At 41.1% G+C, this 23,791-nt stretch overlaps 1 protein-coding gene across 5 annotated transcripts in view; it reads left to right on the top strand.

The window, feature by feature from the left end:
- The first annotated feature begins 547 nt into the window (after positions 1-547).
- Positions 548-23,791, top strand: part of btbd7 (BTB (POZ) domain containing 7) — a 51,530-nt gene continuing 28,286 nt past the window's right edge. Inside the window, exons 1-2 of one of the 5 annotated variants that reach the window (XM_055640070.1) lie at positions 548-785; positions 7,192-7,324. The gene's annotated coding sequence lies outside the window, so the exon portion shown is untranslated. Of the gene's footprint in view, positions 786-1,222; positions 1,610-4,049; positions 6,539-7,191; positions 7,325-23,791 lie in introns of those variants that run through there. The other 4 variants (XM_055640071.1, XM_055640072.1, XM_055640069.1 and 1 more) reach the window with 4 other exon arrangements.

The raw sequence follows: 23,791 nt of genomic DNA, 5'->3' as shown, positions 1-23,791 counted from the left end.
AAAATTTGATTCTGGTAATTGTCTTTTTTAATGTTTTTTAAATCATTTCTTTTTAAATGGCTCACAAGCAGTGTTTGAGTTGATTTTGTAGTAACCGGAACCGACCCGACTCGCAGGGTGATTGACAGGGGGGGACATTTTGTGCGTGATTATAGGGTTAGATTCATAATTCTGTTAGTTCATAATTCTGTTGATTCTTGTTAAAGAATAAAATGTTTATAAACACACATACATGAAAATTATATAAATGTATATAACACACACAATTATACTTCTTCTAATCCAATAATGAACTTTATTTCAGACTAGACAAGGGACATTAAATAAGAAACATTGTAAATAAGAAACATTGCTCTAAGATCTTTGGTGCTGGCCCAGCTTCACCCAGCCTAGGCCGAATGGCCTCATCCCCCCCCCCAGCAACAGAGTCTCCGATTGGCTGGGAGCCGCCGTCCAATGGGGCTGCGGTGTTGGACGGCGGTGCTTGTGTGTGAGGGGCGGGGGAGAGCGAGGCCGGGGGGAGGAGACGGACAGGCGGGCGGTCCTGTTCTCCCTCTGTGTCTCTGTGTGTGTGTGTGGGGTCCTTGTGGCATGAGTTAGTCGGCGATTAATTAGTGATGGAGGCGGGTGGATAGAATCATAGACCGGGGCCGGGCTGGGGCTGGGGGCGGCTGCGCATATCGGCGGCAGAAGAGAGTAGAGGAGACCGGCCGGACAGCCAGCGGATCAGAGGTGTTCAGCCGTGCTCGGGTCAAACCCGACCCTAGACCTGCCTGCAAGGAGCGGTGAGTGGGGGGTGTGTATGTGTGTGTGTGTGCATATGTGTGTGTGTGCATATGTGTGTATGTGTATGTGTGTGTGTGTGCATATGTGTGTGTGTGTATATGTGTGTATGTGTGTGTGTGTGTGTATATATGTGTGTGTGTATATATATGTGTGTATATATATATATATATATGTGTGTGTGTGTGCATATGTGTGTGTGTGTGTGTGTATGTGTGTGTGTGCATATGTGTGTGTGCATATGTGTGTATGTGTGTGTGTGTGTGTGTATGTGTGTCTGTGTTTATGTGTGTGTGTATATGTGTGTGTGTATATGTGTGTATATATGTGTGTATATGTGTGTGTATGTGCATATGTGTGTAGATGTGTGCATATGTGTGTGTGGGGGGGACGAGAAAGTTTCAAGGCAAAGGCCAGGCTGTATTTGGAGCTCGGGCCCACTCTGAGTCTGTCTTCCCCGGGGCTGCTGCTTGTGCAGCCGCCGTCTTCCCCGCTGCACCATCTGGTTGTCTCTTAATTGTTCGTGGCGCCCAGATAATCCTGCTGAGCCTGGGAGGGAGGGGGAAGGAAGGAAGGAAGGAGGGAGCGCTTCCCACGCCTCCTTCCCAAACTGCTAGTTTACTGGCGCCGACAGCCGCTCACGACGTGTCTTCGGGTGCAGCCTCTATTAATGCAAGGGTTCGAGCAAAGAAAGCGTCGATGGTTTGGAGGAATTGGAAAATGCAGTTAGTGGGTGGCATATCTCCCCCACTACATATCCAAATACGCTGTTTGTATGTTGTTGGTGGCAGATTCTGTTGCATGTAGGCTGCAACCAGGGTACAATGTAAGTATGTCATCGCAGATCATTTGCATTTTTCACTGGGTGAATTGTGTCTGAATGGGCGTTTATTAAAGCGCAATCCTCTACATTCCCCTCAACAACTCCCACCACTGCTCAACCTCAGCCTTACCTTTCGAGGAGATGGAATGTTTTTTGTCGGTCTCTGCACATTGCAGAATGTGTGTACTTTTGCTTTCACTGGTGTGCTTCTGGGGCATATTACAGGATATGTAGATGAAAACATAATGATTCTGTGATCGCTTTTGACATTAGAAACAATTGTAATGACAGTCCTAAGGATTTATTTCTTTAGATACTTGTATGTGCAAGGTTGGGCTATAAATGTATACCTACTGGAGTTGTTACAAATACAGTGCATACCTATATTATTTCCTGTTTACTTTATTTCCATAAAGCACTGTTTTTTTTAAAGCAACCAGCCAATCTTGGCAATATTTTAGCTGTGGTGGTTTCAATGTGGATCCTTGTGGTTTTTTTGGTGGTAGTATTGTTTTACAGCCCATTATTTTCCAGATGATGTTATGCCTGTTTGCCTCTGAATTTATAGAAAGTATTATCTTCTAGTAAGGAAGCCAGAGCATTATCAAACTTTCAAAATAAATATGTTATTATCATATAAGCATTCCAAGACTGTTGTATTATTTATCATGCTAGGCCATTTTAGTTTATACGTTTACTAGAGCAGAGACCAGGCTTTTTTTAGTTTAGTTTAGAGATACAGCGAGGAAACAAGCCCTTTGGCCCACCGAGTCCGCGCCAACAAGCATTCCCCATACACACACAAGGAACAATTTACAATTTTTATCGAAGCCAATTAACCTACAAACCTATACGTCTTTGGGAGGAACCGGAGAAAACCCATGCGGTCACAGGGAGAACGTGCAAACTCCGTACAGACAGCACCTGTAGTCAGGATCGAACCTGGGTCTCTGGTGCTGAAAGGCAGCAACACTACCGCTGCACCACTGTGCAGCCCCACCGGGCTATTTGATTGTTTGGCCCACCCTTTCCTGCCATCTACAACAGGAGTGAATCTTATCATCAGGAGAGAGCTGGTGGAAGTTCCTAGATTCTCTCCAATTCCTTTTTTTTTTAAATCACACCACCACTGCACACCTCCACACAAAGCAAAACGCAAGCCACGTGTAGAACGTGTGCGCTTTTGTTGAAATGTCTGAATCAGAGTACTCGTGACATCTTGTTAATGCATTTGTATTGTTAGCCACAACAGGTGCCTTTATGGATTAACAGAATAGTACCGCCAAAGAACATTTGGTCCATTGCACATGTTTTTGAATTTGAAAAGACTAATGAATGAATTCAATTCCCCTTTTCTTTTATCTGTACACCCATCACAACTTTGAATTCTTTATCCTGTTCCTTTTTGAAAAGTACTATAATGGAATTTGCTGCTCCCATTTTTCCAGATGGTGCAATTCAGATTGTAACAAACTATTGTGTAAAACAATATCTCCTGAGTATGGCTACCAACAGTTCTTCAGGCCATTTACTTCAATTCTCTGGTCATCAACCTTTCTGGTACTGGAAACATTGTTTCCTGACTTATTCCCTCAAAACATTGAACAAACTTCAATATTTCTTTTGTTGGTAATATGGAAAGCTTATTTTATTTTTCCCAAATTCAGACTCTTTAATTTGCATTGCAAAAGTGTTGACTTGTTGCTTTTTTTTTGTGTCATCCTTATATGACATAAGCAGTGTGGTGACGAGAAATGTTTAAGCCTGTAAATGAATGGGCCAATATGGACAACTTGGTTTATTCAAATTTATTCATTAGTTGCCTCTATGTAATTTTTAAGATCAAATCATTTATTGGGTATAGACGCAAAATGCTGGAGTAACTCAGTGGGCGGGACGGGCAGCATCTCTGGAGAGAAGGAATGGGTGATGTTTTGGGTTGGGACCTTTCTTCAGACTGAATGGTTTTATTTGATGTGTTATGAAGGAGTTTTTTAGAAATATTTAAGTTTAAAGTACGAAGGCAGAATTACAGTTTTTTGAAAGCATAGTGCTTCTGCAGAAAGCTAACGTTTTCACTTTTTATTTTTAAAAAAAATGTTTGATTCATTTAAAGACTAAGTTGGAATGTCATTGGGTTTATGAGCATTCCAAAGTTCCAAACAAGTTTTATTTTTAAGAATCTGTGGTACTTTCAATAAGACTGGAATTTGATTGTGGTCAAAATTTAATGAAACCTTTCCTTTAAAAAAATGGAAAAGTTTGAAGTGTGTGTGTGTGTCTATGTGTATATATATTGTGTGTGTGTGTGTGTGTGTATATATATATATATATATATATATATATATATATATATATATATATATATATATATATATATATATATATATATATATATATATATATATATATATTTTTTTTTTAACTTAAATTTAGCTTCTACCAGTATTCACATTTAGTGCTCAGAAAATTATACTGTCTAATTGGAGAAAGGAATCTTGCTGGGTATGCAATACTAGAATAATCGTACAGTAATTTGGTACAGAAACCGATCCTTCAACCCAACTGACCAAGATGCTACATCTATGCTAGTCCCATTTGTCTGCATTTGGCCCATATCCCTCTAAACCGTTTTTATTCATGTACCCATCAAAATGTCTGTCAAATTCTGACATTGTAACTGCCTCGCCCACTTCCTCTAACAGCTCGTTTGATATACCCATGGCCCTCTGTGTGGGAAAAGGTTTCCTCTTGGGTTCCTATTAAATCTTTTTCCTCTCATCTTAAACTTGTACCTTTTCAGTCTGAAGAATGGTTTTGGCCCGAAACGTTGCCTATTTCCTTTGCTCCGTAGATGCCGCTGCACCCGCTGAGTTTCTCCAACATTTTTGTCTACCTTCGATTTTCCAGCATCTGCAGTTCCTTCTTAAACCTTCTTATTCTTGATTCCCCTACCCTGTACATTAACCCTCATCGTGATTTTATTTCCCTGTATAAGATCACCCCTCAGCTTTCTGCACTCCAAGAAATAAAATTCCAGCCTGCCAAACCTCTCTCTGTAGCTTAGGTCCTCAAGTCCTAGAAACATCCTCAAGTCTTTGCACCCTTTCAAGAGACAAGAGTGTTTAATTGTCACATGTATCGACAATGGGACAATGACATTCTTACTTGTGGGAGCTTAACAGACCTGTAAATACAATACAAGCAGATAAAAAAAATAAAAGAAAAATGAAATAAACAACCGTGATCCTGGATTGCCACTATAGTGCCAAAAGAACTCTGTAGTCTAACCAAAGACCTTAGAAGTTCACAGTTGCTAAAGTTATTGTTGTGTAGTGTTCAAGAGCTTCTGGGAAGAAGCTATTTTTGAACTAGGTGGTCATGGTTTTCTGGTTCCTGTACTTTCATCCTAATGGTATGAATGAAGTCGCCAGGGTGATGCGAGTCCATGATATTGGCTGCCTTTTTGAGATAGCCTCTCTAATAGATCCCTTCAATGGTGGGGAGTCAGTACATGTGATGGACCGGACAGTGTCTACCATTCTCGGTAATCTCAAGTGCTTGCGTAATTCAGCAGGTCAGACGGTGTCTCTCTAGAGAACATGGATAAGTGATGTTTCGGGTTGGACCCTTCTTCCTGTTCCTTGGTCTTGCAAGACTTGTTCTGGCACAATTCAATTGAATTTTCACTCCTTCCTGTTAAGCTAAACTTCCAACAATGGTGGTGTAGTCGGATAATTTAAAGATGGCTTTAAAGCTGTGCCTGGCTAATCTGTCATGGTTATAGAGGGGGTAGAGCAAGAGACCAAGCACATAGCCTGGAGGTGCTCTTGTGTTGGTTATTGAGGTGGAATTGATGTTGCCAGTTTGTATTGAATGTGGTCTGTCGATGAGGAAATCAGGGATCCAGGTATGTAGAGATGATCAGTGATGCAAATTCTCTGAGATTGAAGAGGGTGACGATGGTGAACGGAGAGCTGTAGTTGATCAACACTAGCCTGACTATTGTTCTTATTGTCCAAATGGTGCAACGCAGAGTGGGGAACCAGTGAGATTGAATCCCCTGTTACTCGCATGTGGCGGTAGGGGACTGGTAATCGGTCCAATTCCTTACTCAGACAGGAGTTGATATGCATCATAACCAACGTCTAAAACCGTTTCTAACTTAATGGCATCCTTCCGATGCCAGAGTGGCCAACAATGAACACAATACTCTCAAGTGCGGCCTTACCAATGCCCTGTACGACAGTTATTCCTCCAGGAATACGTTTGATCCCACCTGCCTAGACCCATGACCCGTTTTTTATTGACCAGAGCCTCAATTTCTTTTGTCATCTAGGGTTTCTGACTCCTCCTTGCCCTTCACTCTAAAAGAAACATGATACATTATCACACTTTTAAAAGCATCCCACTTTTTGGACATCCTTTGCCCACAAATAACCTTCTTCAATCAACGTTAGCAAGTTCCTGCCTAATACCATCAAAGTTGGCCCTGCCACAATTTAGAACTTTAATTGGTGAACCAGCCCTATCCTTGTAGCTTTTTGAAAGCTAATAGAACTGTAGCGGCTGGTCCCAAAAGGTTCACTCTCTGACTTGTCAGTCACTTGTCCTGCTCAGTTTTGTAAGAGTACGTGACATTTTGCCCTCTCCCTTGTAGGGTCCTCTACATGTTGTCAGAGAAAACTTTCTTGAACATCCCATCTAAGGCACTTCCTCCTCACTTCAGCAGTCCTAGTCTTTATTGGGGAAGCTAAGATCCCTTACTATAACAAATCTAGTAATCTTGCAACTATCTGTAATTTCCCAGCATATCAGATCCTGTAATTTCCATTCATTATCTGGGAGCCGAATTGTACAATATCAATAGTTTGATCATCCGCTTTTTTATTTTTCAGCTCCACCCATACAGCCTTACTGGACGATTCATCGGTAATGTCATCTTGAACTACTGCCGTGATGTCCTTAATTCGTAAAGCAACTCCCTCTCCTCCCTTCCATCCACTTATATCTTGTATATAGCACTGTAATCTGGAACGTTAAGATGCCAGTTCTATCCGTCCTTAGCCAGGTATCTATGATGGCTATAGGGTCCCAGTCGCATGTACCTATCCATCTGCTGATTTCATCCACATCACCTGTGCAACAATCACCACATCACCACAACAATCTTCCTGACAGGCTAGATGCAGGAAGATTGTTCCTGATGTTAGGGAAGTCCAGGACAAGGGGTCACAGCTTAAGGATAAGGGGGAAATCCTTTAAAACCGAGATGAGAAGAACATTTTTCACACAGAGAGTGGTGAATCTCTGGAACTCTCTGCCACAGAGGGTAGTTGAGGCCAGTTCATTGGCTATATTTAAGAGGGAGTTGGATGTGGCCCTTGTGGCGAAGGGGATCAGGGGGTATGGAGAGAAGGCAGGTACGGGATACTGAGTTGGATGATCAGCCATGATCATATTGAATGGCGGTGCAGGCTCGAAGGGCTGAATGGCCTACTCCTGCACCTAATTTCTATGTTTCTATGTCTGTTACCATACCATGATCCTGCTATCCTTTGTACTGAATTTCCTTTTTTGTACAGATTTCCAGCTGCCCACCTGCCTCATAACAAGAGGAGTTGAGTAAAGGAGCAAAGGGGTCCTTCTGCAGTTGTACAGAGCCCTAGTGAGATCACACCTGGAGTATTGTGTGCAGTTTTGGTCTCCAAATTTGAGGTAGGACATTCTTGCTATTTGAGTCGAGTCAAGTCAAGTTTATTTGTCACATACACATACAAGATGTGCAGTGAAATGAAAGTGGCAATGCTCAGGGAGTGCAGCGTGGGTTCAAGGTTAATTCCCGGGATGGCGGGACTCGTATGCTGAGAGAATGGAGCGGCTGGGCTTGTATTCTCTGGAATTTAGAAGGATGAGACGGGATCTTATTGAAACATATAGGATTATTAAGGGTTTGGACATGCTAGAGGCAGGAAACATGTTCCCGATGTTGGGGGAGTCCATATCAGGGGCTACGGTTTAACAATAAGGGGTAAGCCATATAGAACGGAAGTGAGGAAACACTTTTTCTCACCGAGTCTGTGGAATGCTATGCCTCAGAGGGCGGTGGAGGCCGGTTCTCTGGATGCTTTCATGAGAGAGCTAGATGGGGCTCTTAAAGATAGCGGTCAGGGGATATGGGGAGAAGGCAGGAACAGGGTACTGATTGTGGATGATCAGCCATGATCACATTGAATGGCGGTGCTGGCTCGAAGGGTCAAATGGCCTACTCTTGCACCTATTGTCTCAGTACTGCATTAGAGCCTGTCCTTTGCCATTCTAGTTTAAACTTTCCCAAGTAACACTATCAAACGTGCCTGCCACGATATTGGTGGTCCTCCAGTTCAGCTGCAACCCATCCCTGTTGTACGTTACCTCTGCCCCAATGGTCCGGAAATCTGAACTGCTGCTCACTGCCACCAACTCTTCAGCCATGCATTCATTTATCCTATCTTCCTATTTCTACCCTCATTAGCACGTGGCATTGGGAGTAATCTGGAGATTACTACTCTTGAGATCCTGCTTTTTAACCTTTTGCCTAACTCCTAGTATTCACTCTCCGGGACCTTATCCCCTTTCCTACCTATGTCATTTGTGCCAATGTGCACAACTTCTGGCTGCTCATCCTCCCTCTTGAGCATGTTGTGCACCTGTTCCGAGACATCCTGGACCTTGGCAGCAGGAAGGCAACACACCACCCTGGAGTCCTGATTGCTGCCACCCAATCTCCTGTGTGTCCTGCTAAATAATGCATCCTGTCCGACTTCACACTATCCCAATTTGTCTCATAGCCAGGCCTGCTCTACTCTGAACGGTCACCCTCAATAGAATTCCAAAGGGTTTTGGAGGGGAATGGCCACGCATTTCGTTGTACCTGTACTCGTATTTGTGCAATGACAATAAAGTTGAATTGAATTGGGGAAAAAAAAGAGATTCCTGCATCCTCTGCCTACTGTCATCCAACTCGGTATCCTGTACCTGCCTTCTCTCCATACCCCCTGATCCCTTTAGCCACAAGGGCCACATCTATCTCCCTCTTAAATATAGCCAATGAACTGGCCTCGACTACCTTCTGTGGCAGAGAGTTCCAGAGATTTACCACTCTCTGTGTGAAAAATTTTTTTCTCATCTCGGTCCTAAAGGATTTCCCCTTTATCCTTAAACTGTGACCCCTTGTCCTGGACTTCCCCAACATCGGGAACAATCTTCCTGCATCTAGCCTGTCCAACCCCTTAAGAATTTTGTAAGTTTCTATAAGATCCCCCCTCAATCTTCTAAATTCTTGCGAGTACAAGCCGAGTCTATCCAGTCTTTCTTCATATGGAAGGCCTGACATCCCAGGAATCAGTCTGGTGAACCTTCTCTGTACTCCCTCTATGGCAAGAATGTCTTTCCTCAGATTTGGAGACCAAAACTGTACACAATACTCCAGGTGTGGTCTCACCAAGACTCTGTACAACTGCAGTAGAACCTCCCTGCTCCTATACTCAAATCATTTTGCTATGAATGCTAACATACCATTTGCTTTCTTCACTGCCTGCTGCACCTGAATGCCTACTTTCAATGACTGGTGTACCATGACACCCAGGTCTCGTTGCATCTCCCCTTTTCCTAATCGGCCCCCATTTAGATAATAGTCTACTTTCCTGTTTTTGCCACCAAAATGGATAACCTCACATTTATCCACATTATACTGCATCTGCCATGCATTTGCCCACTCACCCAGACATAGTAGTCAGAAAATACAAGCCACACTTAGAGCAAATGGTGGTAGGATTAAATGCTGTCTCGTTATTATATGGGGAAAGTCTCGGCTGCAAGAAAGCAAGTCCCAGTTCTAGGCAATAGAAAAGATTGGGATTGGTAGTGCAATAGGGCTTGGATATTACTGGGCCATTGTGGGTGATGGTGAATATTTTATATGCCCATTGCTATGCTGATTATGCAAATGGGAGAGGCAATTATCATTTATCTTACATTTTTCTTTTTTTTAGTAACCAATGCAAATGTTTGCAGGAGTTTGTTGTTTAGCCCCCTTCTCAATTTTCTCTAGCTTTAGTTTCACTTGGATTATAACCAGTGTTGTAGAGTTCCTTCTAACGGAAAAGAAAAGTCTTATTTCTCAACTTATGATATGGAGATCATCAGCTCCACTCATTTTTCATCCTAGATCAATGTTGTAAAAGTGTGCTGCATATTTTCTGAAACAACACATTGCAGTAAAACATTCCCTAGGTTCTGCAAGCATGGCCATTGGGAAGCTTTATTCATGATGCTAAGAATGCTATTTGATTTATGATGACAACATTCTTGGAGCTGTTTTTACATGATACTCTCGATGCTTCTACACAGGTTTCCCGTTTAAAAAAAAACGTACAGATAATAATGCATAGTGTTTGTGCAATGCATATTATTCCTTGAATTTATTATACAATTTAATTTTCATTATACAACAAATTTCAGATTGATGTTATCTGTAAATGGCAATTTTGTATTTTCAGTCTATGCAAATTTCTAATTTACGTTGTGAATTTTGGTCTTTTTTTCCCCTGTGTTCAATCTTTCCAATTTATTTGCAGTCATTTGTTGAAACTTTATTTTGTTGTAGTTCAGTAGCAGGAATGAAATATTTTGTTTTGTCAGTGTGTAGTATCGTAAATGCAATGCATGGTATTAAAACAGTGGGATTCTTTTGAAGTGATTGCTCAATCACTTCAAAAGTGTTGAGGGATCACTGACGGATTATTCGAAGAGATACTTTGCAGATTAAAGGGAACGCCTCAATAATTCTGCTTCGATTCGCTCCGATCCTAAATGACTTTTGTAAATCTTTTACTATTGCTGTAAAGCTATATCTGTCAATGGTGTTTAATCCTCTCGTGAACATATTGGTAAACAATAACTATGATTGAACTAATGGAGAAGAAGGGTTTCGGCCCGAAGAAGGGTTTCGGCCCGAAACGTTGCCTATTTCCTTCGCTCCATAGATGCTGCTGCACCCGCTGAGTTTCTCCAGCTTCTTTGTGTAACCTTCGATTCTCCAGCATCTGCAGTTCCCTCTTAAACATTGAACTAATGGAGTTCAATTCTGAATCTAGTATTGTCTCCTGTTTAAAATGGACTGATATTTGCTGTAATGGCAAGACTTCCATTCCCCTCTTTTCCACTAAAAGGTGCATCACAGAAATTAGATTAAAATTCCAAAGTTTATAAAAACACAATACATGTTAAAAATGAAATGCTTGAGTAATTTAGCAGATGAGGCACTATTTTGGAGGGAATGTACAGGCGATGTTTTGTGTCTTTCAGACCTCCAGCATTTAGTTGGGTTTTTTTTTTGCTCAGGATTCCTGCATTTGCAGTATTGTTTGTCTTCATATTAAAAAGTACTTGTGGTTAGTAAAGTAGCCAGTCCCATGCGACATTTGAAGTTGCTCTATTCACATTTTTTTATAGCTGGGTAAAAGTACCAATTTAATCCCATTTGTTTGGTGCATTTTCATAGTTTGGAGAAAACTCAGAAATGTACACATGCTCGGCAAACATATTTTCTAGGTCAATAGGATGGTTCAGCATCAACTTTTCTCTTAAAGAACAACACAAAGTGTTGGACTAAGCGGGTCAGACAGCATTTCTGGAGAACATACACAGGTAAGGTTTCAGGTCGAGACCTTTCTTCAGTCTTTATTCCATTCACTGTGAAGATGGTACCTAACTGGCCATGTCACCTATCCATGTCTCCAGAGATACTGCCTGATCTGCTGAGCAACTCTAGCACTTAGTCGTTTTTGGATAACCATGCATTTGCAGTTCCTTGTATCAAATATTTTCTTGATTGTGCATGGCATCAGAAATTGAATTTTGGGTTCAGTTGTCACAGGCCAGGTTCTTGAAGAAGAACGGAAACCAAATGAGGTGTGTGATCAGTTAGAATTTCGACTGCATTGCTTGAAAGATGGACATTTAGCAGGATACCAAGATGAATCTTTTCAACTAGTACCTGTACAATAGGGCTTGCATGTGATTTTGTATCTGAAAGTCATGAAGTACGGAAACAGGCCCTTTGAACTCAACTCGGCCATGCCAACCACGATGCCCCATCTATGCTAGTCCCATTAGGCCCATATCACCCTAATCTCTAAAGTTTGTTCCATATACCCAACACAAAAATTGTACTTCAGATTTCTATTAAATCTTTCCCCCTCATCTTACATGTATAACCCTTAATTCTTGATTTCCACTACCATGTGGAAGACTGTGCATTCACGTTACCTATTCCCCTCATGATTTTATGTACCTCTATAAGATCACCCCTTAGTATCTCATGCTCCAAGTCCTAGCCTGCCCAACCTCTCCCAATTGGCTCAGGTTCTTGAGTTCTGACAATATCCTCATAAATCTTCCCTGCACTATTTTCAGCTTAATTGAATGTTTTCTATTGTAGGGTGACCAAAATGGACACAATATTCTAAGTGCAGCCCAGCCAATATCTTGTATAACTGTAACATTGCATCCCAACTTCTATACACAATATTCTATGATTGAGGAAGAACAACATGCCAGAATCCACCTTCACCATCATAACTGCCTGTGATGCCACTTTTGGGAACTATGTACTTGTATTCTCTCTGCTCTACAACTCTCCTCTGGACCCTACCGTTCACTGTGAAGGCCCTGGTTTGACTTCTCAAAATTCAATACCTCGCACCTATCTGAATTAAACTCCATTAGTCACTCCATGGCCCACATTCCCAGCTGATCTAGATCCAGCTGTAATTCTTGAAAACCTTCTTCGCTCTCAAAGATACCATCTATAGTGTCATTGGCAAAGTTCCTAATCATGACTTGTACATGATCTAACTGGTTAGAAATATTGCACCTTGAAGAATGCACTAATTTTCTGTGCTCCAATGAATTCTAAATGTGCTCCAGAGCTGGAGTAGATTTTAAATCAGCAATTGAGCCAAGATGGCTGATGTGTACATTTTATTCTTTGGTTGTGGCTCATTATCATAATATCAAACTGCTTATGTATTTTGTCTTGCATTGAAGTTATCAGCCTTATATTCTCATCTGTGGTAGTGATTAGTAGCTGACTTTGTTTTATTGAAGGAATGTTTATTCAGTATAAATCAGAATATATTTATGGTAGTAGTGTAATGATAGTGAAGCATAATGTGTCATGGTGCATCACATATATTCATCTCTGGTTTCCCTTTCATTGTTGAAAACTTAAAACCTCCATCTGTTATTGCATATTTCAGAACATTCGTCTTAATTACGTGTTCATAAGTGATAGGAACAGAATTACGCCATTCGGCGCATCAAGTCTATTCTGCCATTCAATCATGGCTGATCTATCTCTCCCTACTAACCCCATTCTCCTGAATTATTCTGTCTGACACCCATACTAATAATAATTTATCTCTGCCTTAAAAATATCCATTGTCTTGGCCTCCACAGCCTTCTGTGGCTTTGAATTCCACAGATTCACCACCCTCTGACTAAAGAAATTCCTCCTCATCTCCTACTTAAAGGAACATCCTTTAATTCTGAGGCTATGACCTCTGGTCCTAGATTCCCACTAGTGGAAACATCCTCTCCACATCCATGCTATCCAGGCCTATCACTATTTGGTAAGTTTCAATTAGGTCCCCCTTCTTCTAAACTCCAGAGAGTAGAGGGCCAGTGCCATCAAACCAGGCATGTGCTGTCAGGGTAGGCAAGGCGGGCACTGTCTACCCTGACTAAAATTATAAAATGGTAAATATTAAATATAAATAGTAAAGGCATGGAGAATTATGCCTACCTAAGAGATCAAAAGTCTGTGCAGCTGACCTGCCGTCATCTTTGTTGAATCCCTCAACTGGAAAATGCCATTTTGAACTAAGTGTCTATGACATTTGACTTTGACAGTTCTTAAGATATTGTGCTATTCTAGGAAATGCAGTACTCACTGTGACTTTTTGCGAGAGCTGTCAGATAATTTTTTGCCTCTAGAAGAAAGAAACTTGGAAGATTTTAATCTATGATCAAGGATATGGCAAGAGAAAGGAAATAAAATGTCTTTGATTATAGTTTAAACATGCCTATTTTTGAACAGGAGGTGCTTGGACTTGTAATTTATAATAATGTTTTTGAGTAGACTCCTTGCCATTACTCAAAAGCCCAGTATCCCTGATGGTTCCTTAATCTATCTCGCGTCCTATCATTTCCAACATGCATATACTCACGTCCCTCTTTTCCCGTATGCCCTTTTAGAACAGTGCCATTAATCTAATTTTTTTTCTGTCAAATTATATTACTGACCATTTTTCTTTTAAACCCCATCTGTCATTTGTCTGTCTGTTCTGCAAACCTATCTTTACTCCTGCAACCTATTATTTCCCTCACTATTTACCACACTTCCATCGTTGGTGTTATCTGTTTCTCTTTGCATTGTATTTTAAGCCAATTTCCTAAACGTTCTGCGATTGACCTATTAATGAGCTTTAAATTTGCAAACCAACCATTAGAGGACTTTGTCAAGCTTCTTCTGAAAATCCAGACAAACTTCCATTCCATTTACTTCAGCCTTTTTTGTTCCTCAACAAAGAAAATCTCTCTTAACCATATAACCATATAACAATTACAGCACGGAAACAGGCCATCTCGACCCTTCTAGTCCGTGCCGAACACGTATTCTCCCCTAGTCCCATACACCTGCGTTCAGACCATAACCCTCCATTCCTTTCCCGTCCATATAACTATCCAATTTATTTTTAAATGATAAAAACAAACCTGCCTCCACCACCTTCACTGGAAGCTCATTCCACACAGCCACCACTCTCTGAGTAAAGAAGTTCCCCCTCATGTTACCCCTAAACTTCTGTCCCTTAATTCTCAAGTCATGTCCCCTTGTTTGAATCTTCCCTACTCTCAGTGGGAAAAGCTTATCCACGTCAACTCTGTCTATCCCTCTCATCATTTTAAAGACCTCTATCAAGTCCCCCCTCAACCTTCTGTGCTCCAGAGAATAAAGCCCTAACTTGTTCAACCTTTCTCTGTAACTTAGTTGCTGAAACCCAAGCAACATTCTAGTAAATCTCCTCTGTACTCTCTCTATTTTGTTGACATCCTTCCTATAATTAGGCGACCAAAATTGTACGCCATACTCCAAAATTGGCCTCACCAATGCCTTGTACAATTTTAACATTATATCCCAACTTCTATACTCAATGCTCTGATTTATAAAGGCCAGCACACCAAAAGCTTTCTTTACCACCCTATCTACATGAGATTCCACTTTCAGGGAACTGTGCACAGTTATTCCCAGATCCCTCTGTTCACCTGCGTTCTTCAATTACCTACCATTTACCATGTACGTCCTATTTTGATTTGTCCTGCCAAGATGTAGCACCTCACACTTATCAGCATTAAACTCCATCTGCCATCTTTCAGCCCACTCTTCCAACTGGCATAAATCTCTCTGTAGACTTTGAAAATCTACTTCATTATCCACAACCCCACCTATCTTAGTATCATCTGCATACTTACTAATCCAATTTACCACACCATCATCCAGATCATTGATGTACATGACAAACAACAGTGGACCCAACACAGATCCCTGTGGCACCCCACTAGTCAATGGCCTCCAACCTGACAAACAACCATCCACCATTACTCTCTGGCATCTCCCATTCAGCCACTGTTGAATCCATCTTGCTACTTCACCATTAATACCCAACCATTGAACCTTCTTAACCAACCTTCCGTGAGGAACCTTGTCAAAGGCCTTACTGAAGTCCATATATACAACATCCACTGCTTTACCCTCATCAATTTCCCGAGTAACCTCTTCAAAAAATTCAAGAAGATTAGTCAAACATGACCTTCCAGGCACAAATCCATGTTGACTGTTCCTAATCAGACCCTGTTTATCCAGATGCTTAAGTATCTCTAAGTATCCTTTCCATTAATTTGCCCACCACTGTGTTTACTCTTAGACCCCTTTTTAAACAATGGAACAACATGCGCAGTACGCCAATCCTCCGGCATTATTCCCGTTTCTAATGACCTTTGAAATATTTCTGTCATGGCCCCTGCTATTTCTACACTAACTTCCCTCAATGTCCTAGGGAATATCCTGTCCGGACCTGGAGACTTATCTACTTTTATATTTCTCAAAAGTGTCAGTACTTCCTCTTCTTTGATCCTCATAGTTTCCATAGCTACTCTACTTGTTTCCCTTACCTCACATAATTCAATATTCTTCTCCTTGGTGAATACCGAAGAAAATAAATTGTTCAATATCTCCCCCATCTCTTTTGGCTCTGCAGATAGCTGCCCACTCTGACTCTCTAATGGACCAACTTTATCCCTGGTTATCCTTTTGCTATTAATATAGCTGTAGAAACCCTTTGGATTTACTTTCACCTTACTTGCCAAAGCAACCTCATATCTTCTTTTAGCTTTTCTAATTTCTTTCTTAAGATTCTTTTTACATTTTTTATACTCCTCAAGCACCTCATTTACTCCATGCTGCCTATAATTATTGTAGATAATTATAGATCTCTTGTTGGTCAAAAATGAATGAGAGTACTTAATTTTCTTTTTGAGATCCCCTTAAACATTACCATAATCTGGCAAGGCACTGCAAATGTTTCACATGGTGTGCATTTTAAGCTGCCTTTCTTGTTTCATCATTTACTCTACTTCCTTTGTCACTTGGGAAATGTTACTGACCCCAGTTCTATCTTTATTTTTTAACCAAGTTTTATTTATCACCTTTACATCAGAATCTTGTACTTATTTGCACTTATAGTATACCTATCTTTGACACGCATGTTCATTTGACTCAAAAAGGGTTTGGGGCCATTGTTTTAAGATTAGCCCTTTGAATATTTCACTGCAGATCTAAATTCATAGTTTTATTTTTATCCACTGCATTTTTATTGGTAAATTGAAGGATTAAATGGTATTAACTTCCCCCATTATTGGTGATCACAATCATTATTGTGACTGAATAAACTGGCAATTGTATTTTAGTAAAAATATTCAACTTGGTTTTGGAATAATCTCGTCATTTTTTTTGTTTCAGTGCAAAGACTTGAAAGAATTTCAATTTTGCAATCATAATAATAGGTTATGTTGACAGGCTCTTCACTAAATCTTTTGGGACCTTGGGGTGAAGACAAAGCAATCGACAAAATGGCAAGATAATTGATTTTGGAGTGCACAATACCACGTCCAGTACCTTAGCAACTGTTTATCTGACTGTACTGATATCTAAGCATTTGCAGTAATCATTTGTAAATTAGTGCACTTAAGAGGTCTGCAAGGTCATTTTATCAAAATGTTTTAACGATAATATGTACATGGGAAGTAAAGGTGCCGTTAATGAGAGGTATTTTACTGCACTTCTGTGATATAATGTGAACTTTGTAGCAGGAGTATATGATTTGCATTGAGAGATGTTTTGAGTGAAAATTCACAAAGTTTGTAAGATGAAACACGTGACCAGTCCTATTTGATCTCTGACCCAAAACAAACATTGTCAGCACAATATGAAAATTTAACTTGATAAACTTAAAAAAAAGAAAGAATCATATATACGGTACAAAACAATATACCTGTAATGCTTTCAGAATTAGAAGATATCTATTCCACAATTGTTCATATTTTTTGGTCACACACGTGACTAAGAATGGGCTACTGTGGATTTGATTGAAGGACAAAATGTAGATTTTATTGTTTTAAACCTTGGTAGTTTATGAAATTGGGTAACCATAGCTTGTACAATATTGTATTCTTGGTGTGAGAATATGATCATGTCTGCCTATGAAATAAAGCCAGATTGTTCTCCCAGGTGCCCTTTGTCTGCTTACTTTCTGCACTTCAACTCCAATTCCCAGAGCAGTTAGCTGGCTGATGATGGTAGTCTTTGTCCAAAGCTCAGCAAAACCTGTAGATGGGAAAAAGATGCACAATTCCTAATTTTTTATTTAAAATGATCAAGATTGATATTGCTGTCATCCAGCTAGATTTTTCCAGTGTTATCTGGAGACTCAGAGTACCAATAATTTTCAGGATGTGTCTCAAGGTAGCAATACTATTTGGGTCCAGTGGCAGAGGTATTGCTACCTTGAGACTCATCCTGAAAAATATTGGTACTATGAGTCTCCAAATAACAGTGGAAAGCAAGGGCTACTTGAAGCTGGAGAAGTCAATGTTCATACCACTGGGGTGTAAGCTGCCCAAGCCCCAACCATTTCCACACCAACCTTTCTGTTCTGGGCTTCCTCCATTGTCAGGAGTGAGGCCCAGCTCGAAGCATCTCATATTTTGCTTGGGTAGCTTTAGTAATTAGTAACTTTAAGTACCCTTTACGGGCGACTATTTGCATACCTTGGATATGCAAGCAAAGAATTTCACTGTGACTTGCCACATGTGACAATAACGTATTTAATTCAATTCAATATATGCACCATCTTGCCAGTTGTGCAAATAGATTAACATATTTAAGTTAGTGTGAGGATTTTTTTCCCCCTTTTGTTGCCCAAGTGCAAATTACTGAAAGCAACCAGGGTATTGACATTTCATGGTTAAGGTTACGAGAGCATAGATAGGGTAAATAATCAACGTGTTTTTCCTGGAGTAGCAGTATCGAAAATAAGCTCAAGTTGAGAGGGAGATTTAAAAGGGATCCTTTAATTCTAAGGTTTTGAGGAAAAATGTTAATATCTGGAATGTGATACCAGAAGAGGTGGTGAAATTGGATGCAATTACTATGTTGAAGACATTCACTGAAATAGATATGGTAAAGAAGGATTCAATTTTAATGTGGGCAAATGGAATTGATGAATTTGGGCAAAAATGGTGGGCATGGACTTTGTGGGTCATTGGTCAAAAATGGTGGGCATGGACTTTGCGGGTCATTGGTCTGTTTCTGTGCAATGAGTTTTGACAGTACTTTGTAATCTTAGGAAATTTAGACAGACAAGTGGGTGAAGTAGCTGAGAGAGAACATTTTGAATATTGTTACCATTCTTAATTTTCAAAGTAGATATAAAAAAGGATATGAGTAGTCATGGTCCTGATTTATGGGAAGGGTGATTTCGATAGGACATGGCTGAAGTAGACTGGTAGGAGATACCTGCAGGTCATTCAACTAATAGTCATAGAAAAGTGAAATAATGGGAGGTCGGGATCAATGTGTTTTCAAAACAGTGAAAGGCACAGGCGGCAAGTCCAAGGAACCCTGGATGTCGAGGAATTTTGCAGATGGGATTTTTTAAAACTGGAGAATGTGGAGACCCACCATGAATATAGAAAGTGCATCGGGGTACTTGATAATAAATTAGCAGGGCAATATGTGGTATAAAATATCAATAGTGAGCAAGATTAATGAAAATGCCATGAGTATATTAATGGCATGAGGGTAACCTATTGGCCCATTAAGGAGCAAAACGGTAAACTATGCATGGTGTGTGATATCTTGGGTGAAGGAGATGTTTTTTTGTGATTGAATGCCTGTGACTAGTTTGTCTTGGTGCTGGAGTCCTTCCCGTTTGATTAAAAAAACCAAGTAACTATTGGGATAGGATTTTCCACTAGTGGGAGAGTCTGGCACTAGAGGTCATAGCCTCAGAATTAAAGGACGTTCTTTTAGGAAGGAGATGAGGAGGAATTTCTTTAGTCATAGGGTGGGGAATCTGTGGCGTTTTTTTGCCACAGAAGGCTGTGGACGCAAAGTCAGTGGATATATTTAAGGCAGAGATAGATTCTTGATTAGTACAGTAACTGAGGTTATGGGGAGAAGGCATGAGAATGGGGTTAGGAGGGAGAGATAGATCAGCCATGATTTCCCTCCTGGGATACATAAAGTTCCATCGTATTGCATGGCAGAGTTGACTTGATAGGCCAAGTGGCCTATTTGTACTGCTATCACTTATGACACAAAATGCCGAAGTAACTCAGAGGGTCAGGCAGCATCTCTGGAGAAAATGGATAGATGCTGTTTTGAGTCGAGATCTTTCTTCAGACTGATTGAAGTAAGGAGAATGGCGGGGGGGTGGGGGGGGGAGAGTTATGAGAGACTGCAAGGAAGCAAATGTAAATTGAAGAAAGCTGAACAGTTCTGAATATAGATGCACATAATGAGTTGAGTGCAGTAAGACACTGATTTATCATAACCTTGGCAATACAAATATCCAATATTCAGTAGCTGTTATTGAGGTTAGTAAAAGATAGGATCATTACTAAAATGATTTTCAGATCGCTGAAGAGAACATGAATAATGAGAGCCTGAACATTTTTTTTGTGCGAGCGCCAGCCTGCAAAGACATGGGTGGGAATAGAAGTAGACATAGTAGATTTGTCAATAACTAATCCCACTTAGTTGGGCTGGAGAGATTTGAACAGAGAATGGAAACCAGAGGTATTGGTACACTGTGAGCCACTATGTCTCCGAGGTTTGTATTAATCTCTACCCCTAGAAACACCACCCCTAGAAATGTGAATTCTCAAATTTCTCGGGAACACCTCACTGGCTTCTTTTTCCTTTGCTTCGGTGTCAATTTCCAGTGCAAAGTACTGAAAGAGGGAGAGATATTTTTGGTTGTTTACTTTTGGCTGATTGAGTTGAGAATTGCATTTAAATGTACAGGTCCACCACAGATTCAACTCGCCAATCAGAGCAGAAGCTCCAATTAGGTTTAGATCGGCTGCTCGTCCGGTCTAGGTGCAACATTTTCGGGCGGACTTCCAGGGGGTATTTCGAGTGCACTCTAATAATTTGGTAGGGATTAAAGGAGCTGCTGAACCATCAGTTGCCAAAAAACTGACGGTGGACCTATATTTGCATTTCAAGTATTTATCAGAGGTTTCATGTTTTAATATTAAAAAATACTTTTAATGCATACAATAAACAACAAGGAAGGAATGGACAGACTGTTGGCGAGGCAGACATTGCTGGCACCACCCGGTGGTATTTTGCTTCATTTTTCAGTTCCCATCTTTTTATCTTACTGAAAGCTCGTTAAAGAAAGGAACAAAAGACCTTTTGACAATTATTCTTTCCTTCCTGCCTCACTGTCTGCGACTTCCTTAATGTGTTTTGGCCAGGTTGAAATTATTGAAAATTCTGACTGTGTCTCTGAAAGTACAAGGCAGACCTTGATCACTATGACATGTGGCTTCAAACTTGCACTTTACCGCTATCAGCAACTTTAATGTATGTTCTTGAAGGCTCATGTAGTTCATGTAGCTAAATTGTTCAGCAGCATCCTAATTATTTATTTCATCAAAATGTTTTTTTTTAAAGAATCAGTGAATTGAAGCTGAGTGGTGCCCAAGTAGAAGTAGAAAACTTCCAAACTCAATTTAACATTATGTGTTTAAAAACATACACATTTTGACAAGACTTGTCTTTCTCCAAATTGAAATGACCACGTTATCACATTATTTGAAATTAAACGGTGAACAAATTCTATTTTCAGAAAAAGTGATTGAAAAGATTTTGTTTGGTTAAAATGATCTTGGCGACTACGGAACTGGATTGAGAAGATTAGCCATTCCTGGCATTAAAATACATTTGCATTTCATTAGTTTATTTTCAACTCGCTAATTGACCATGGCTGATGCTGGACTAATTACACCAGGATTGTAAACAAAGACAAAGTTGTATAAGACATGAAAAGGGCCTTCAGCCTAAAGCATCCAAGCTTTTTGCTCACTAACACTAATCCAATTTATCTGCTTGTCTGTTTGCCTGCCTGTTCAAGTGTTTTGTCAAAATGTTTCTTAAACAGAGTGATTGTATCTGTTTTCATCATCTTCACTGGCAGTGAGTTCCAGTAATGGACCACTTGCTATTTTAAAAATGTTTCCCCTCAAGTCCCCTTCAGGCCTTCCTCACATCTTGAACCTATGCCCTGTGGTTTCTGATACATACCCTTACCATGGGGGAAAAAAGGTTCTATCCACCTTATTTATGCCTCTTATCAGGTCATCTCTCGGCTTTTTTCATTCCAGGCCCACCCTATTGGATTTCACCCCATTATTAAAGACCTCCAATCTCAGCAAATAATAGGAGCATTGATGTTTTCTTTAATGTCACATCAGTGATTCATTGTTTTAGTTGTAAAATTTGATTCTTGTTGAATGTATGCTCCCAATTTGAGGTAATATGTTTCAATGTCAAAGTTTGAACTTTCAGGCATTGTACACGGGGAAAACATAAATCTGAGACAATTGATTTGAAATGTACAGTATAAAATATTACGGTAGACATAAAATGCTGGAGTAACTCAGTGGGACGGAGGAGTCTGGAGAAAAGGAATGGGTGACATTTTGGGTCGAGACCCTTCTTCAGTGATGTTAGGGGAGTGGGCGGGACAGATAGAATGTAGTCGGAAACAGTAAGACTGGTGGGAGAAATGGGGAGGGGATGGAAAGAGAGGGAAAGCAAGGGCTATTTGAAGTTAGAGAAGTCAATGTTCATACCGCTGGGGTGTAAGCTACCCAAACGAAATAGGAGGTGCTGTTGCTCCAATTTGCACTGGGCCTCATACTGACAATGGAGGAGGCCCAGGACAGATTGGGAGGGAGAGTTAAAGTGCTGAGCAGCCGGGAGATCAGGTAGGTTAAGGCGGACTGCGTGGAGGTGTTCAGCAAAACGATCGCTGAGCCTGCGCTTGGTCTCGCCGATGTAAAGAAGTTGACACCTGATACAGTAGATGAGGTTGGAGGAGGTGCAAGTGAACCTCTGTCTCACCTGAAAAGACTTGGGGTCCTTCAATGGAGTCGAGGGGGGAGGTAAAGGAACAGGTGTTGCATCTCTTGTGGTGCAGGGGAAAGTACCTGGGGAGGGGTGGTTTGGGTGGGAAGAGACGAGTTTAGAAGTGGAAATGGGAAGATGTGGCCAGTAGTGGGATCCCGTTGAAGATGGCGAAAGTGTTGGAGGATTATATGCTGTATGCGACGGCTGATGGGGTGGAAAGTGAGGACAAGGGGGACTCTGTCCTTGTTGCATATGGGGGGAGAGAGGAGCAAGAGCGAGCTGCGGGATATCGAGGAGACCCTAGTCAGAGCTTCATCTATAATGGAAGAGAGGAACCCCTAAAGAATTCCTAAAGAATGAGGACATCTCCGATCTAGTATGGGAAAACCTCATCCTGGGTGCAGATACGACATAGGAGGAGGAATTGGGAGTAGGGGATAGAATCTTTACAGGAAACAGGGTGGGAAGAAGTGTAGTATAGATCGCTGTGGGAGTCAGTAGGTTTGTAGTAGATGTCGGTCAATAGTCTGTCACCTGTGATGGGGACAGTGAGATCCAGAAACGGTAGGGAGATGTCGGAGATGGTCCATGTGCAGGCTGGAAATTAGTGGTGAAGTTAATGAAGTCGGTGAGTTCTGAATGGGTACAGGTGGCAGCACCGATGCAGTCATCCATGTTGCGGAGGTAGAGTTCAGGGATAGGGCCAGTGTACGCCTGGAACAGTGATTGTTCGACGTACCCTACAGAGAGGCAGGCAATGCTGGGGCCCAAGCGAATGCCCATTGCTACTCCTTGGATTTGGAGGGTGGGAGGAGTCAAAGGAGAAGGTTGTTAAGAGTAAGGGCCAGCCCTGCTAGGTGGAGGTGAGTATTAGTAGATGGAAATTGGCTGGTTCTGCGGTCGAGAAAAAAAACAGGGCTTTAAGACCTTCCTGGTGGGAATAAAGATGTAGAGTGACTGGACATCCATGGTAAAGATAAGGGAGTAGGGGCCTGGAAAATGGAAGTCATTGAAGAGACGAAGGGCATGTGAGGTGTCTTGGGCACAGGTAGGGATGGATTGGACCGGGTGGGGGGGGGGGGAGATAGGATGGAGTCGAGGTATATGGAAATTAATTCGGCGGGACATGAACAAGCAGAAACAATGGGTCTGCCAGGACAGTTCTGTTTGTGGATTTTGGAGAGAAGATAAAATCGAGCCGTGCGTGGCTGGCGAGCGATAAGGTTGGAGGCTTGAGAGGGCAGAGAGCCAGAAGTAATAAAATCAGAAATGGTGTGATATTAACGTCAAGTGCGCGTCTGTGGAAATATTACAGGTTACCCATTTAAGCCTGGGATAACAAGAAATATCAACTTTGTGAAACTTTTGGAATTTGTCTATGC

This window comes from Leucoraja erinacea, chromosome 9, assembly GCF_028641065.1.
Source record: "Leucoraja erinacea ecotype New England chromosome 9, Leri_hhj_1, whole genome shotgun sequence".
Classification (NCBI taxonomy): Eukaryota; Metazoa; Chordata; class Chondrichthyes; order Rajiformes; family Rajidae; genus Leucoraja; species Leucoraja erinaceus.
This window is presented reverse-complemented; position numbering and strand designations above follow the sequence as displayed.